Source organism: Miscanthus floridulus, chromosome 14, assembly GCF_019320115.1.
Source record: "Miscanthus floridulus cultivar M001 chromosome 14, ASM1932011v1, whole genome shotgun sequence".
Taxonomy (NCBI): Eukaryota; Viridiplantae; Streptophyta; class Magnoliopsida; order Poales; family Poaceae; genus Miscanthus; species Miscanthus floridulus.
Window position 1 is genome coordinate 27,984,863 of NC_089593.1, and position 15,172 is coordinate 28,000,034.

Below are 15,172 nucleotides of genomic sequence, written 5' to 3' on the forward strand. Positions count from 1 at the left end.
GAAAATGCTTTTGGAAATCTATGTGGAAAAAGAAAAATGCAAAATTCATTTTTCCCTCTCTTCTTCATTTCGGCCCGCGGGCTTTTTCCTTCTGCTGGCCCAGCTTCTAGCCGCGCGCCTCGCTCGGCCCAGCGCCAGCCGCCAGCCCTTGCACGCTGTGCGGCCCAGCACCGCTGCCGGCCCAGCCCAGCCGAACGGCCTGGCAACAACCGCCGCCGCGCCTTCCTCGCACCCGCAGCCGCTGACCACCTGGCCCCGCCCGTCAGCGCGTCCCTCACCTCTGCCTCGTGCTCGAGCCATGCGGAACCGCCTCTGCAGCAACCGCCGATGCTCCTGGCGTCGTGGGAGCACCTCTCCCCCGCTCCTCGGCCTCGATAAAAAGGAGCTGAGCCCCCCCCCCCCCCCGTGCCCCCTGCTGTTCCCCATGCCATCCCTCACCTCTGTTCGCTCTCACCTCGGAAGCCCCAGCAACCGTGCATGGAGGAGCACCACCGACCGAAGATCGCCGTCCGTGTCGCCGTCTTCTCCGAGCCATCTCCGACCAGTTTCTTCCCCGCGGTGAGAACCCCCTGGCCTCCCTCTACCTCCCTGTACCGTTAATTTCGATTTTCATGGCTTCTAGAGCCCTGGCCGCATGCACCCATGTGCTCCATGCCGCCATCCATGGCGATCGCCGCCATGGCAGCACCATCTGGCCATGTTTTTGGCCCAGCCTTGATTCCCCGCTCCCCTGCTTCTTCCCGGTGCCCTCGGATATGCATTATGTGGCCCGTGGGGCCATAACCGAGCTCGCAGGCAAGCTTTCGCTGCCGTTCATGGCTGAGCCGCCATGCTGTCACTATGCCGGCCGGGTCTCCCTTCTCTCTCTCCCCCAGATTTGATTCTAGCCGTCTATTTTCCGATCTGCGGTCGAGATTAGAAGATACCTCTTCAGAGGTCAAATAGCTTAAGAGCCCCTCGGTTTTCATCTATTTGAACCCGCAATCCATAGCGTAAATCTTCAAATACGCATTCTCATTTTGAAAGCGTAAAATTCACTGCTTTAGTCTAAAATACGTTTTTTGTATTTACAAAAATGCCATTTGAACTATTTTGCTTATAAAATTGTCATTTTAGCTCCGAATTGATCCGTTCAAATCGCGTTAGCTTCATAATTTCATAATCTACATGTTAGAACCACTGTTAGTCAAGTTTGGAACATTTTAATTTCTTGGTTAGATTTAATTAAATAAATTGCTATAGGAAATCCCGTTTAAATCATAACTTTCGCATTTTAGCTCCATTTTCGTGAACTTCGCGTTGACATGATCGTAGCGAGACGTAGATTATTTTCACAAACATTTTATTTTGTTTTCTATGATGTTGGTGTACTGTTCTAATGATAGGAATGTTTGCTTTGCATGAATGCTTTTGGAATGTTGTATGTTGCCGTGTTGGTCGCGTTCAGACGGTGAGGAAAACATTGGAGACCAAGAATTCTTCAACGACCAGCAGGACCAGCAAGAGTTTGTGAACCAAGGCAAGTATAGCATGGGCCTACCTTGATGTCCTATTTCACTTTAATCAATTACTCATTTGCATATGTCTAATTTGATACCCGTAAGGACATCCTAGTGATTGTTTATCCTGTTCCTTGTCCCCTATGGGTTATTTGCATATGGGTAGATTGCTAGTGCTCTAACTGAACATGATCTATAAGATGATGAATGATTCTATGGAACTAAAAGTATAACATGATTTATAACAACTGTTCCATAGGGCGAAGGTGCAAATGACTTTTGATCAAGTTGCTCCCGGCCCTCCATAAGGACTTATCTGTCGGCAAAAGCTGGGACTAACAGTGCAACCGGGAGAGTCATATGGCTCTGACTTTAGCTCAGTAATAGAACCTTTTCTAGCTAGTTAGAGGTTACCTTTTTGGCGCAAATGGGGCTTACCACGTTGGGTATAGGGCTGCCTCTGTTCCTATGTGTATAGCCGCGATGGATATGTGCCATAGGAAAGAGGGGTTCCTACATCTGCCTGCCAAGGAAACCTGGCGGCCCTAACTTGTTAGAGAAACCTATGAAATGGCTTCATAGTGTACCCTGCCCGCTCACCTTGGTAGTGACATGGAAGTAATTAACCCGGGCATATGGGGATCACGACTCGTGGTGAATGTGCACCACCTCTGCAGAGGGTAACAAACTGTTATAAGAGCTGTGCTCACGGTCACGAGCGGCTCGAAAAACTCACAGAATAATTGGTTATTTGTTGATGATCATTTAAGTTGTTCTATGATGATATATGGTACACTTGACCCTGATATATGTTCTTATGGGATTAAATGGGAGCTTAAGCATAATCTAATAATACCTGAGAATAAAAGCTTAACTTACTAAAAATGCTAACTGCAGTAAACCAGAGTCAACCTTTTTGAGCTTCATAACCCCATGTTAACTTGTTAAGTACGGGATGTACTTACACTTGTTTATTTTCTTTATTTGGATAAAAATCCCGGATGGGTAACAGATGACAACGGGTATGAGGAATTCCCTAAGGATTTTTAGGCTTGTGGTCAACCAGTTGACCATCCCTGTGATGGTGTTCCACGAGAGAGTTATCCTTTACTATTCCGCTGTGTTGTGTAAGACTACTTAATGTTATTATTTGTGATGTAAGTGACATCGTGATGATACTTTATATGATTTGTCGACTTGTGTGTGTGACTGATTCCTGGGCACACATGAGTTTTGTGCATTCAATTTTATCCTTAAAATTGGGTGTGACACCATCGAGTTCGTTTCTTCTCCTTGTCCATATCAGGGCCAGCCTTCACTTGGTTTTCATCATTGCCAGTCAATTCCATTGCCAATTGGGCTGACCTGAAGAAGAAATTTCATACATATTTTTACACTAGGACTGGAGAAAAGAAGATTGCCGATCTGACAACTATAAGACAAAAGACTAATGAATCGGGCACTGAATTTCTTCAGAGGTTTTGAGAAACCAGGAACTTATGCTTCTCCTTAAACTTGGCCGATGATCAACTAGCTGCTTTTGCTGTTCAAGGAATGCGGTCGATGTGGAAAGAAAAGCTACTGGGACAAGAATTTGACAACTTGGGTCAATTGGCTCAATGAATAGCAGCACTCAATAGCCAATTCCAGAGTATGCACAGAGATATCCGGTACCAGAAGAGTACCACAGTAGCCAAAGCTTATTATCCATACTCAGTCGATGACAGCTATGAAGATGAAGAAGAAGAGGTTGCTGCGGCTGAATGGAATTGGGGCAAGAAGACAGTGATGGTGCCAAATCCTTGGGGAAGAGGAGTCGAGGAGAGCTATGACTTTGATGTCACCAAATCAGATAAGCTCTTCGATTTCTTGCTTGAGAAAGGGCAGATCAAGTTCCCCGATGGTCATGTCATGTTGCCCCTGATCAATTAAAGAATAAGAAGTTCTGCAAATTCCATAATGCTACTTTTCATTCCACCAACGAATGTAGAATTTTCCAGCAGCATGTTCAGAGGGCTATTCAGCAGGGGAGGCTCAAATTTGATACGCCTTAGAAAATGAAAGTTGACGATAATCCTTTCCTAGGAGATCAAAACATGGTTGATGCTGGGCTATTCAAAGGAAAAACTAAGGTCCTAACATCAACCAAATCAAAAGAAGCTAGAACAGTCGATCCCAAGATGCAAATATCGACTGACGAGAACAAAGAGATTAGGAGACGTCGTGCCGAGCAAAAGAGCCGATACGAGCAGGGAGAGACATCAAAAGCAGAGACGACAAAGCCGCAGGTTACATCTCGGATTTTGTTGAATAAGTGGCAGCGGCAGAAAGAAAAGAATTATCAGCGTTGGTTAAGGGATCAAGCGTACTAGCATCAACTGAAAGAAGAGAGGTATGAAAGAAAACAAGCCGAATTACATTGGAATTATCCTTTCTTCAGACATTGCTGGAATGAAGGTTTGAAGTTACCTACCAGACATGACTGTCCAAAATATAGCAATCAATATCGGGAGTATAGGCAGTCTCAAACCAGCCGCCGGTCTATCCATGCACAAGATGCATATCATCATAATAACATGGATCAGCGCTTAAAAAATAAAAGTGTTCATGATCGGCTTGGAAAAAGAATTGTTGACTAGGACTGGGCTGATCATGAAGAGAAAGGCAATGAAAGAAAATATGTTTGGTAGGAGGGTCAATGGTGTCCAAGAGGTTTAACAAGAAGCCAGAAGAGAATGGTGCAACACCTAAGGAATAAAGAGATGGAATAGGCTCAGGCATCCGGTAAACCTCAAGTATGGCATACCAAGCAGACAACTGATAGAAAGCAACCATTGGCTAATATCCAAATGGCTTTTCTATTGCCATCAGAATTCAGAGCTCCGGCAGATCAAGAAGTTTATTTGGATTTTGATGAATCAGAGTATGAGAAAATAGTTGCCAAGTTAACGGTTGTACAACAAGCAACATTTGACAAACCAGTCAAACATTGGCACTTAAAAGTTTTATATATAAAAGGTCTTGTTGGTGGGATGCCGATGAACAAGATGTTGGTGGACGGAGGTGCTTTTGTCAACTTATGCCTTACACTACTTTTCATAAACTTGGCTAAGGACCAGAAGATCTGATGGAGACTAACATGATGCTTAAAGACTTCGGAAGTAATATGTCTAAGACCCAGGGGGCAATAAACGTTGAACTAACAATTAGAAGCAAGACTCTCCTCACAACATTCTTCGTCATCGATGGAAAAGGGTCGTACAGTTTGCTCCTCGACCGCGATTGGATTCATGTGAACTGCTATATACCATTGACCATGCATCAGTGTTTGATTCAATGGCATGGAGATGATGTTGAATTAGTTCATGCTGATGAGTTTGTGAGCATCGCAACAATCGATCCAGTCTTTTGGGAACTAGGAGACTTCGAATGTTTTTCTAGCAAGTCATGGGAAGAAGGCTTCATTAAGATCAGCAATGAAACCAAACAGCTGATGCAAGCGATCGGCTCTGAGAGTTTGTTTTAGTAGAAAAGTCACGGCTTCACATCGGCCATTGGATTAAAGGAAAAATAAGCATTGAGTCTTGGAGATGGATTTACGTCGACGTATGTGAATACTGAGTCAAAGTGTAAGCGTGATTCAGAGTTAATGGATTTCTCAAAGGAGTTCTGTTTTGCTTAATAGGACGCTTGACCTGGGTTGGTTAATTGTTTGACCTTTGATATGAAAAGTTATGCGGGGTGTTATCCTAACATTTGATCAACACTTGATAGCTGATTCGTTCTTGGCTCTAATAGCCGGTACCAGGAGGGTATCGCCTCTAGTTCAAAAAATGAAAATCTTCAAAGACAATGAAAACCGATATGATATGTATCGCCTATAGAGGAAAAACAAAAGGCAAAAATAGTCATACACAAGGGCATTGCACTAAGGCGCATACATGAAAGAACATGAGTTTTTGTTCATCAGATTACCCTAAGTACAGACTAATCAAAGACCTTGTTCACCAAATCCTAAGCGGATGTGATGTCTACTATGGCCTCTGCTGCCATGATGAATTCTTCAAGTAGGTCCACATGCTCCTCAGGACCGTCACCCATTGGGAAACCAGTTTCCATGGTGTGGAGCTCGTACCCAGTTTGGACTTGTGCCACGGTCAGCACCACCGCCGCACCATGACAAACGTTGTGGAGCGTGATTTCCCAAACGTGGACTAGGACATCTTGGAGACGAGCGTCGATAGGGGAACCCCGGGCATTGATAGCATCTACGGCCGCATTCGCCGCTAGTTGGAGAGATCCCAACTGCGCTGTCAGGGCTGACAATCATGGGAACAAAAAGACTATCAAGATGAAGACAATGGAAGTCGGAGTAAGAAGCATTCATGGAGTTCATCTCACCCACCACTGTGGCATCGGATTTGGCCAGCCGTGCCCGAATGGCATTGGCCTCCTCTTCAGTGGCATGAAGGGCCGCCTGAGAGACCTCGAGACGGATCTCAAGCTGGCCATTTTCTTGAGTTGCTTTGGAATAGCGGTTCTGGGCCACCCTCCACTCATGGAGAAAGCGTCGAGCGTCGTCGCCATTGTATGAGTCGGAGGAGTCCGACGACGAGGCCGGCGCGGAAGATACAGCGTCAAAGGGCCCACTAGCCCTAGGAAGAGGACGAAGACTGTCATTCACAACAAACCTGTAGGCGAGTCAGAACAGTTCATCATCATAAATGGGAAATGTCAACCTCACCTCATGCGTTGGAGATGCTGGTTCATCGGCATATTCCCCTTTGGGATCTCCTCCGCCGCTCGCTTGCCGTGGTTATCCTCGCAGGCCATGGATTTCACTGGATCTACAAGAAGTGAAGGGAACCGCTATAGGGTTTTGGAAGGTAGAGAAGTGCAAAGGAACAGTTGTGAGTGGAGATGTGTTCGAGGCCGAACCATCGGCTGGTATTTGAAGCCACGAAGCGAAGAGGTGAACGTCTTGGGAAGTGCGGTAGACAACCACAATTAATAGAAGGTGAATCGTCGCCTCACTAATGCTGAAGAGAATAAGGCATTGGGTGACTAAAGGCAGAAAATCAAAGGGTTCCCTTAATGAAAGCCATGTTTTCAGACTCAATTGGATTGAGATCAGAAGTCTAGGATCGGTTGTTTTAAATCGGTTCTTTAGCCAAAAAAAGAGATACAATGAGACAGTAGGAAAGTATGGTTATCGTCAGTTTTACACAAGATACATATGTTAACCTATGGATTACAAGTTCAAAACATCTTGGATAATTTTCAATATTTCTAGCCAGACAACATCAGCTTCTGCAATCTTTTGCTCGTATTCTTCGGCTATTCTAGGAATGTTCTCAAGACTACTATGGATGGCTCTGCTTCCTTTTACTTTGGCCAACAGTTCATGTTTCTTCTATTTGATGGCATCAGGTATTTGGACCAGAGTAGACTTGCGATGATCAATAGTAGCCTTCATGTTTTCTAGTTCCTTCTCAAGTTCAGCACGTCTGATTTCTAGAAGGAAAAGCTCTGGGTCGGTCCTGAGGGAAGAATTTTTCAAATCATCAATCAGTCGCATCAACTCTTTAGCCTCTTGCCTGTTAGAGTTATCCTTGGTCATCAGAGCTTCATGATTGGACAGGTTCCTCTGAGTCTTTTTCACCTTCAGGGCTTGATCTTTAAAAGCAGACAAATATGACAAGAATCTGGAGAGGGCTGGAGATGGATCGCCCTTTATAGCCAAGAAGGCTCTCTGTATTGAATCAGTATCTTGGACCAAATCGGCTACGTTCTTCTCAAGCATTGGCAATATGTGTCTTAGCCGATTTCTGGTCTCTTCCGATAGAGCTTCGCTAGAGGAAGTAGCTGATGATCTGATCTCATCTTCATCAAAATATTCCTCAAGATTGAGAGAGTAGCTTCGGGCTAGAGGATCGAGTACCTATGTATAAGGGAAATCTTGATCAGAAGGATCAGATTAGCTTATAATAGAATGGACGAGTAAGATGAGATACAGTACCTTTTCTGTGGTAACTTCTATCTAAAGGGAAGGAATAGCTAATGATACACCAGTGATATCTAGTTGAATCGGCCTAGAAGTTTCAACATCGGCATCTACAAACATCAGAAGGTTTTTAGTTCATGCCTGTCATAGAGAGACAAATTGAGCGAATGAATCCCTCACCATCAGTTGTTTGCCGGACTAGAGAATCAACAGTCTGAGTGTTGATGGTAACAAGATAACCTTCAACGCCGACAGGATCGTTGAGCAGACTGTCAAGCTCTCGATCTTGCATAGGTGTTTCATCAGGAAGTATCTAGCACAGTAAAAGGTCAGGTGAAGGGTAAAATACTAAGCAAATCAAGAAGTTAAAGGAAATACTTCAACAAGCATCAAAGAAAAAATTCACATTTTCTACCGTTGTGGAAGCATCGGTTACTTCCACTGAAATTGGCTCCTTTTGAGGATCAACCGAAGGAGGTTCGATTGGTGCTAAGTCAAACGCCTGAGACAACAATTCCACACCCAGGGCAGGTTGAGACATGATGCTCGATAATTGTGAATGAATGGGGTCAGGAAGTTGAACATTAGTTCAAGGAAAATATGGATCGTTCACCTGAGCAGCTAATGGTCTTGCCCTATGGAGTCTTTTTCCAGTAGTGGCCTTTTGAGTTGCTCCTTGGACCACCTTGCGCTTTGGGGATTGACATGTCATAATCATGAGAGCAACATGAGTCCTCATCAACTTCTTCGATGAGGGTGCGGTTGATCCCATCCTTGAAACTGGGCATGGCGGCTGGTAATCTATAGGACACCCTCTCCTATCTAGGCTCGGAGGATCGATTTCAATGTCCTAAAAGGGTCAATTAGAACAGTTGGCAAGAGAAGTCACCGAGTAATCTCTTTGAAAAGGGAATGAAAGATTACCTCACTATCAGAAGTAAACTCCCTGTCTAGAGCTATGCAGAGGGTGGACTGACCCACAGAAGAGATGGGAGCGCCATTCTTGCCACCAAGAGTCAAAGAGATTGGAAGAAAAGCTAGCCCTGACCCGGTCATGCAAGTAAAGGGAAGGAAGGTCTGATCCCAATTGAAAGACTCTAGAAGCTTCGAACACCTCACTAATATCTTCTCTTGACTTCAGTATGTTCTTGAAAAAACAGGCGAGGGGGGAGTTGACCGAGACCAAACTGACGGGCCACAAACAAAGGGTTGTAAAATTCATAGGTTGGAGGGTTGCCTGGGATGGAAGAGCCTTTAACCATTTTGCCATGACCATGATGAAATTTGGCTGGAAGAACACAGGGCTTGATAAAGGAATTAAAGATCACAGCCGTTGTCTCGTCCGAACAGCCAGATTCAAATCAGAATTTAAATGGGAAAGTCAGTTCATCATCCTCGTTATAAGGTAGCCAAGTCAGGACAACTACATCAAACCCCCTGTAGAACTTTTTGAAGAGATGGCCAACATCTAAGTCAATTATTATGGCCGATGCAGCCTCACCATAGCTCGTACACTGACGAGTTCTTCCTTCTTCGCCTCTATATTCCTCATCAAAGTTAGAGGAAGGGAAGCTCAAGTCTCTAAGATTAGGACTTACAATCTTATGAATATACAAATTGAGCCATAGTTGTATCAGTGACCAAGGACCGCTGATAGTCTGAATTGGTTCATTCTTCAGTAATTGGGCAGCCACCTGGTACATCAGATGATAAGCAGCTCCTAGCAGATATTTTCCAAGAGGAATATCCTTGCCTAATGCTAGGTGCTCCGCCATGAGTTTGTGATTATAGGTTGGACCACAAGATGACCCACAAAAAACAAATCTCTCCAGCCACATATTCAGGAAGGCCATGTATTCCCTTTCACTGATAATTGATCCATCTCCAACGTGGTTCAAAATATAACTGGCCCATCCTATACAGTCTGCTATTTTAGCTAACCTCTTGGAGCCAACACTCAAGTACTCGTAAGGTTGCACTGATCCGGTGACTCTAAGGCCGGTCAAAATGTAAACATCGGCCAAGGTGATGGTCATTGGACCGTGACCAAAAATAAAAGCATTCAGAGCGTTGGACTAGAAATAAGAATCAGAGATCAAGAGTGAATCATTCCTCTCCATGTCGGACAACGAGAGTGTCAAGCATTGATTCAGATCATAAAGCTCCCAATCTCCACCCCTTTTCTCGAATATCCTATGAAACCAATTTCTCCATCCCTTAGGCGCTTTGGGCTAGTTTCTGAAGGGAGTTTTATTCTAGGAGGATGAATCCACTACAGACTGTTTAAAGGGGATCTGGTTGGTTTCTTGATGAATAAAATTAGATGGATCAGGATCACCCATAGGCCCGAGAAAATAAACATTAGGGACGATAGCTGATGGAATCAAGATTTCGTTCCTTATTTCCTAGCAATCGGATGAAATAAGTTCAGAAAGAGAAGAAATACGGGGTAGCAGCCAGTACTTGGAGAATAGAAATTTGGAAGCGTACCTTAGGGACATGGTCGTTGGCTGCCATCGCAGCTGGAATAGGTTCGGATCTGACGAAGATAGCTTGAATGATGGCTTGATGAAACAACGGATTGGCTAGGGTTTGAGGCTATGGCAATGATGGCGTCGGCGATTAAGGTTGGCTTGAGAAGGAAGGAGAGAGCAAACAGGCCGAATGAGTCGAAAAAATACTATTGGGACATTATGTAAGATTTGGCCTAGGAAGCCAGGACTCACGCGTATATCTCGGGGCAAATTGGTTGCGGCATGGTAAACGGATAAATAGGAATTTTGGAATAAAATCACTTTTATCCCAAAATTGGGGGGCATGTGTTTACACCAAAATTTGGGAGAAGAATGAGGGAACTCTCTGGCTTTTGAAATTGTGCCAATCAAGGAATCGATTGCGGAAGGATCGCATCAGCCGATTCAGATACGAATCTAGAATCGGATCTCCTAGGATGACGTTAGTAGTTAACGATGATGAGCTACGGTTGGCAATAGGAAACTACATATCAGACTCTACAAAAGAGGGAAGGGTTAGGGTCCAAGTTATCTTAAATTAGGAATGTTTTCTTTTATGTCGGAAAATTGTAACGAATCGTGCCCGAGTAGGACTCATGTTTAGACTCTGGGTATAAATACCAAACCACGGCTATTGTAAAAAACAACAATCAATCCAATATACAAGTCATTTACTTTTTTGGCTCCGGCCACCCCTTAGGAATAGGAGTAGAGTAGATCTCGACGAGTTCTTCAGCAAGTACGGCTGCATCCATCCAGTCGACCTCCACTGCTTGTTGTAAGTACCATCATGGCTTATACCTCTATTCGTACGGCTACATCAATCTGGTCGACCTCCACTGCGACTCTGGTATAACTTAGTTATCGATTCTTGCCTAGTTCAAGTATAGCTGCATCGATCCGATCGACCCCCACTACATGAACTAGATCAAGGTCAAGTTATCGGCTCTACCTTAGAATGGCAGTCTTTAGTAGATTCATTAAGTTACCGATATTGCTTATTGCTTTCATTATTCATCTAAATTACAGCAATATCACTCTGCCCGATTGGGATTGATCTAGATCAGCCTTATATCCTATTTAGCCCATCGTTTGTTAATCTAAAACTGATCTAATCTATACATTAAACGATGAGTTACGTTTTATCGGCTGTTTTACATCAATCTTGATCATGTATAGCGTGCGGTTAAAGCATGTTGCGTCTTGAGTAGATTTATTGGCTAGTGAAAACTGTTCCATGGCTCGTTATCACGGCCTGTATGATTTTGCCTCACACCCCACTGCTAGCATCGTGAAATGGGGATCGTTATTCGATAGATCTATTCCTGATAAGGCATGACTTTAACTGTGCGCTATGCCTGAATTGGTTGTTTTAGCCGATATCGAGTGCTTTCACAAGCAGTTCGCATCATGAGACCGTTGAAGTAAAGATAGGTTGAAAGATGTGTTAGCCCCATGATCTTATTATTGTATTACGGCCTGCATGATTCTACCTCATGCCCTACTGATATTAGTAATGAGTTAGGGTCGTTGAGTCTATTGTTATATCTACGGCCTGCATGATTCTGCCTCATGCCCCACTGGTCATAGCGATAGATGAGATCTAACATGTTTATTAGATTTATCTTTATTAAACGGTTAAATGGTGTTGAATTGTTTCTTTATATAAAAGGGGTTTGGTTGCTTATAATCATTGGCTCAGCATAAACCAATCATTGTTGACATCTTATTGCCATTGATTAATATCTGCTCAAATAACGACATTTATCTTGAATGATAATCGATTCTTCTTATACAACCTAATGAGCTTTAACTGATTTATTCTCATGAATATGCTGGAATTGACTGTTTAGTCCGATCTCCTTTCATATCGGCTCTCAGAGCCACACATTTGGGGTTGTCTGGCAACACTGGCAAGTTCTGCCCTTAATTACTGATAAGCTTTCTCTCCTTGTTAATTACAGGGTCAAATTGACTGGCATGTCTCGGGAGGAGTGCGTAGGATCGACCATCCCTACGCTGAAGCTAGGTGGATCTATAGCTCCATCGAGCAGACCCTTCCGGCTTGCTGCGTGTGTCCTCAGCAAGGGACGAAAATTCTATGTTGACAGTCACATGACTCAATGTCATGTTTCATATGCAATGAGCTCCTTCATCACATGTGTGAGCTTTGCAACATCTCCGGCCCATTTTCAACATCATGGCATATGTTGCTCTCACATATGTACTTGTGGACTAATCACCTGTGTATCTCACTTAAATACATTAGTCCACCTAAGGTTGTCACTCAATTATCAAAATCAAACAAGGACCTTTCAATCTCCCCCATTTTAGTAATTGATGACAACTCTACAAAGATATGGATATTAAGCACTTTTGGATTCATGTTGCTTGCCCAAGCAATTTTACGTTGTGTAAATAATTTTGGACAAGTACCACAAGCCTGAATTGGTAGTATTAACTTCCCCTACATATGTGCTAGAGTGTTTGGTTTGAAACTCACACATATGCATAGATTGGAAGTATGGGAGAGTAATTACTACCAATGATGCTAAGGTGTAAAAGAATTAACCTTTGATGCATGACACTCATTGGAGTTGCACTTTTAAGACCATCCATAGCACCATGAGTAGCTAGACAACAAAAATACTAGAAATCCCGTGAGATCAATATTATAAGCAAGGTTCTAGTACCACGTGTAGAAATGCAAGTCTAGCTACCAACCTATGCATGCTAGTTATCATATCATCAATCAAATTCTACAACTAGCATACACCACACAAGCATGCATATCAAATTTAAAACTTATGCAATGCAAGCAAGCACATGAATATGCACAAATCAAATGCAACCAATCAAAGTTCATGAGCTTGCTCCCCCTACTTGTGTGCTTCTCTTATCCAAGAATTTTGATCCTTCTCAATTCCTCAATGTTGCTCCCTCTTTGTCCATGTCCATGTCCAACCTCTACTTCTTTGTCTCAATTTCTCCCAAAGCTTTCATATCTTTGTACAATCTCTCCCCCTTTGTCATCAATTTCCATAAAAGGTGTGCATCTCATTTATGCAAAGGCTTGTATTGGGGTAGATGGTTGACACTTGAATCTTCATTTTTTATGGACACCACTTGTATAGCTCTTTAGACACCATGTGTAGGATCTTGTGACCTTGATACCAATTGTAGTGGGGCTCCTCCCCCTATGTCCAAGCATGGGTCATTCTCTTGATAATCTTGAGCTCTTCTAGATGAGGAAAGCATTCTTTATTTGATGATCACTTAAGGTTGAGGATCACTTGTGGAACCACCATCTTGTATGAATGATACCATGTGTAGAGATGTGATACCACATGTATGATTGATTTGTCAATGAAAACCATTTCCTGGACACCACTTGTGAATTCTTGATGAAATATTTGAGTCTATATACCACTTGAAACAAACCAGATATCCATTTGCATTATTGTCTTGTGCTTGTACTCTTGTCACTATCATTGTCATGAGCCTTTAATATGACTTGAACTAAATTGATTTGCCTAAGCTTCCAAGTCTAGTTTGAACCAATGACAAACTTCTTCACACATCTTACAAGGGTTATCTTGCCAATGTTGTACTTGTCACTTGTTTGCAATCCAAAGTAAATCAAGTACTTGGGTTCACTAGCTCATGAACAAACTCATATACTACCACTAGATTCAACTAACCATTCAAGCAATAGTGGTAAGCTATGAATTTTAAAATTTTCATTTGTCATGCATGATCCTAATAGGCATGTACTATATGCACTAACCTCATACTAGTAAGGGATGAAATGATCATGCAAATTACAATGATACCTTTGCTTGTTGGAGTAGAGGATAGTCATATAGATTCCAAATCATTACTCCAATAGTAATGTGAAGTCTAATTTATAGCTTGGTGAAGACTAATCATCAATATTGAAATCCATTCTTCACCTATATGAAATGTGAACCACTAATGATCAAGCGCACTTTCTTGTTGTGGTTGGCTTGCTTCTTCATTTCATCTTTGTTTGCATGAAAGCATCAATGTGAGAATACCACTTGAAATAACATGACTAGCTCTATTTTGGGTGTTGCTTGTTTTACTTCATCAATCCTTTTGATTGCTTCAACTAAGCATCTCAAATGTTCTTCAGATCACCACTTCCATGTTAGCCTTCCAAGTACCACACTTGGTTTACCGACACAAAGGCGGCAAGCCCCTACACTAGGGAGAAGTGACCTCTCTCTAAAGAACTATCCTTGATACTCACTTGAAATGACTTGATTGATTGATCCAAGTGATGGACTTAACTTGATGAGTAACCTTGATTTCTTCTTTAAGTCCTTTTCTTTCTACCAAATGATCCCCAATGATCATTAGAACTTAAACTTCATCTTCATCTTGAGCTTGGTTTTGATCTTCAGTTGAGTACCAATTATGTGCTAACTACACTCTATAATCAAATAGCCTTGTACTCTCTGCTTGTCATGTTTCTAGATCAATCCAAAACCAAACTTAGGTACCTCAAACACTTGTAAACATGTTTCCAACTTGAGGACCTTTCAATCAAAGTGACACTTGATCAATCCAATGATTGTCACTTTTCTGATAGATTCTGTACCCTTCAAAGAAAAATACATATCTCTCAATGTACAGACCCAAATGCCACAAAATTTGGTACAGATGTGGTTCACTAAGTCATCTAGCAGCTGTGGAAATTTGGGCATCATTTGACTTCTCGATTGCTACCAGATTTCAATTCTTCCACCACTGCTACATGCTGAAAACTGCTGCACTATAGCTGGCAAGGCCTACTCCAAAACCGAAGCATCTCTTATCCAATTCTCTTTAAATTTGTACAATATATTATACAATAAGTCTATAGCATGAATACTAAATTTAAAAACAATCTAAATAAATTTGATCACTCAAACATGGCTACCATAACAGCTCACTCAGATTTTGCAATATAGGACAGATTTCAATCACTTGAGTTGTACTTCATCAAATATGAATCAAACTTGAAACTAACTTGTTTGAATACTTTCACAAGACATATATCCATTCAATCCACTTACTAAATATCATATCATGAATTTATCCAACACAAATCAATCCAAACATGAACACTAAGCATTTATCCATTCAAACAT